This window comes from Schistocerca gregaria, chromosome 1 (genome assembly GCF_023897955.1).
Source record: "Schistocerca gregaria isolate iqSchGreg1 chromosome 1, iqSchGreg1.2, whole genome shotgun sequence".
NCBI lineage: Eukaryota > Metazoa > Arthropoda > Insecta > Orthoptera > Acrididae > Schistocerca > Schistocerca gregaria.
This window is the reverse complement of record NC_064920.1, coordinates 367,812,570-367,816,718: the sequence shown is the minus strand read 5'-3', so window position 1 is coordinate 367,816,718 and position 4,149 is coordinate 367,812,570.

The window sequence follows — 4,149 nt, the reverse complement described above, 5'->3', positions numbered from 1 at the left end:
ACAGACAAAAGGCGGTTATTACGCAGTGCTCTCGGATTCCTTCACAGCCGTGGTTCATGAGGACGCATCTGGGCCGATCCACGATTTCTACCATCATCATGCCTCTTTCCCACAACATCTACATCGGATCAACGTTTACAGTTCACTAGCATGCGAGTGTGATCCTGAGTCGGAAGCTGATGTCAGCCACATCTTATTTATGTGCCCCAAATTTGACCTTGAACGGTTGGTCTTTCTGAAGACATTGCTGAGTATGGGCTACCAACTTCCTCAATCAGCTTTCTCTCTTTTGTGTACTAAAGACGTTCGTCTATATAAAGTGATAGTTAACTTCATCAAGAGTACTGGTGGTTTTAATGGTGTACGTAAATTATAAATATGTCTTGCCGATGAAGATATTTCAGAATTGGTGTGAATTGTAAGCCAAGACACTTGTAATTATTTTCCAATGCAATTGAATTCAATTTTTAAAACATTATGTACAAAACTGTAACAGTTAAGCTTTTTATTCTTGTAAATATGCATTTCTGTATTTGTTTATTCAATTATGTGTACATTGTCACTATTGTGTTGCCGATGGCTAAATTGAGTACACACTCAAAGGCTAAATAAACAAAAAACAAACAAACAAACAAAAAAAGCTAATCATTTGCAGCTAATCATATCACAGCATCTTCTTCCTGTCGGTTAAATTTCGCATCTGTAGCACGTCGTCTTCGTGGTGGAGCAATTTTAATGGCCAGCAGTGTCAAGAGCTCCATAGCAGATAAGTAGAGCTACTAAGTTATGAAAGAACTGTTGGTGATAGAAGGGGACGCACACCTCGACACTAACCAGCGACTGCCGGTGGTGCGCTTAGGCAGCCGGCAGGCGGCAGCACGGTAGCCGCTGTGGCTGCGGCGCGCCTTCCGGCAGGCGGCTCATCAGCATGCAGGCCGTCGCCTCTGGCCCTCCCCCACACTGCTTGCCGCCCACTTCGTCTGCCGTCGAGTTTCCGACGGCCGCCACCTCGCCCCTTTACTGCTCGTCTTCAAAGGCCGCTCAGAAAGTAACGAACATCCCTCCGAGGTTTTTACGGGTCCTCTCAACTGACGATGGATAAACGATCTATTGCCTTACATGTTGATTCACACAGAACGTCAAAACATTCCACCATTTGAAATGGCGCTACCGACACAGACCGTCAACCAGTAAGTGTAACGATCACCTCAGCCACGGGCGCCACATCCTTTTTTCCGCCCTTTGTTCCCTTTGAGTTGCAGCAAGGGCACTGCTGACTATAGACATTGTTTGAGTTAACACTGTATACTGTGTATGGAGTGGTACCGGGGACGGAGGCGAGCGGCGTGCTCGAGTCGATGATATTGAAATAATATAATTTACGCAGAAGGTGGTTGTTGTTGTTGTTGTTGTCTTCAGTCCTGAGACTGGTTTGAAGCAGCTCTCCATGCTGCTCTATCCTGTGCAAGCTGCTTCTTCTCCCAGTACCTACTGCAACCTACATCCTTCTGAATCTGCTTACTGTATTCATCTCTTGGTCTCCCTCTACGATTTTTACCCTCCACGCTGCCCTCCAATGCTAAATTTGTGATCCCTTGATGCCTCAGGATATGTCCTACTAACCGATCCCTTCTTCTAGTCAAGTTGTGCCACAAACTTCTCTTCTCCCCAATCCTATTCACTACCTCCTCATTAGTTACGTGATCTATCCACCTTATCTTCAGCATTCTTCTGTAGCACCACATTTCGAAAGCTTCTATTCTCTTCTTGTCCAAACTATTTATCGTCCATGTTTCACTTCCATACATGGCTACACTCCATACAAATACTTTCAGAAATATCTTCCTGGCACTTAAATCTACACTCGATGTTAACAAATTTCTCTTCTTCAGAAACGCTTTCCTTGCCATTGCCACTCTACATTTTATATCCTCTCTACTTCGACCACCATCAGTTATTTTGCTCCCCAAATAGCAAAACTCCTTTACTACTTTAAGTGTCTCACTTCCTAATCCAATTCCTCAGCATTACCCGACTTAATTCGACTACATTCCATTATCCTCGTTTTGCTTTTGTTGATGTTCATCTTATATCCTCCTTTCAAGACACTGTCCATCCCGTTCAACTGCTCTTCCAATTCCTTTGCTGTCTCTGACAGAATTACAATGTCATCGGCGAACCTCAAAGTTTTTATTTCTTCTCCATGGATTTTAATACCTACTCCGAACTTTTCTTTTGTTTCCTTTACTGCTTGCTCAATATACAGATTTAATAACATCGGGTAGAGGCTACAACCCTGTCTCACTCCCTTCCCAACTACTGCTTCCGTTTCATGTTCCTCTGCTCTTAGAACTGCCATCTGGTTTCTGTACAAATTGTAAATAGCCTTTGTCTCCCTGTATTTTACCCCTGCCAACTTTCGAATTTGAAAGAGAGTATTCCAGTCAACATTATGCAGAAGGTATCTGACGTTAATTGTTTCTGGAAGAATTTATCGCTGGTAATGGATTTAATAGTATTTATTTGTTCACTTACTCTTAACAGAAGCAAACGGTGATAAAAATACAAACTGAATTATATAATGTACTTAATGCATATTTCACGAAAGAGCCAAAGAAACTGGTACACCTACATAATATTGTGTAGGGACCCCACGAACACGCAGATCTCTTCTGAACAGCACGTTGCAAGGCATCCTAGATATGCCCAATAATGGTCGTGTCTGGGGAGTCTGGTGACCAGCGGAAGTGTTTAAACTCAGAAGACTGTTCCTGGAGCCACTCTGCAGCAATATACCTGTATGGATACTGTGTTTGTAATAGACACCATTGATGACTTGCAGCCGTCTACAACGAAATTAGAATTATATATTAACATCTTCAGCTGATGACGGGTGTCGATACACATCAACTGGGACAGGTGAAAATGTGTGCCCCGACCGGGTCTCGAACCCTGAATCTTCTGCTTACATGGCAGACGCTCTATCCATCTGAGCCACCGACGGCACAGAAGATAGCGCGACTGCAGGGACTTATCCCTTGCACGCTCCCCGTGAGACCCACATTCCCGAATGAACAGACACTTGGGGCACCACGAATGTAGTGTGTCTGCATATAAGGTGAGAATGTGGTTCTCGCGCGAGGCGTGTGGGAGATAGTCACTGTAGTCGCCCTATCCTCTGTGCCCTCGGTGGCTCAGATGGATAGGGCCAGCATGGTAGCTCAACGTGTTCGGTCAGAGGGTTAGCTTCTCTCTGTAATAAAAAAACTGAGTTAATCGATCAACAACCAACTTAACCGGATGTCATACGACGTCCGCCCCGAAAAAAAAAAGATGGATAGAGCGTCTGCCATGTAAGCAGGAGATCCCAGGTTCGAGTCCCAGTCGGGGCACACATTTTAACGTGTCCCCGTTGATATGTATCAACGCCCGTCAGCAGCTGAAAGTATTAATAAAAAATTCTAATTTCACTCTGTATCAATTCCGGACGTGTGGTGTGTCGCATTGTCCTGTTCGTATTGCCGAAGTCCGTCGGAATGCACAATGGACATGAACGGATGCAGGTGAACAGCCAGGATGCTAGCATACGTGTGAGCTGTCAGAGTCGTATCTAGACGTATCAGGGGCCCATATCAATCCAACTGCACATCTCACACATCGTTACAGAGCCTTCACCAGTTTGAACAGCACCCTACTTAAATGCAGGGTCCATGGATTCATGAGGTTGTCTCCACATCCGTACACTTCAGATATGTCGCCAAAAAAACACAGGACAGAAGAACTGTTCGTGTCATAATCTTACTTAAGGTAACAGACTTTGTGAAAACCAAACGAAACTACAAACGAGATAGATTATAGTTTATCAAATAAAAAAGAACTTGTACGGGATGTGAGAGTCCTGAAACATTTTCAAATTTCTAAATGATCGTACAACTGTAACATCATGGCTCCACAGTCACACTTAACGAATTTTCCCCCGTATCAAACGACAGCGTCTAGTGCGCTTATGTGTAACAATATTTATTTTCTTTAAAAATATCTATGTAATGCAGCGATACATGAACTTAGCAACTAGTACCGAGACAAAAAATACGCAAAAGTAACAAGGTCAGAATACAATAAAAGGACATGAACGAGTGTGAAATTCTC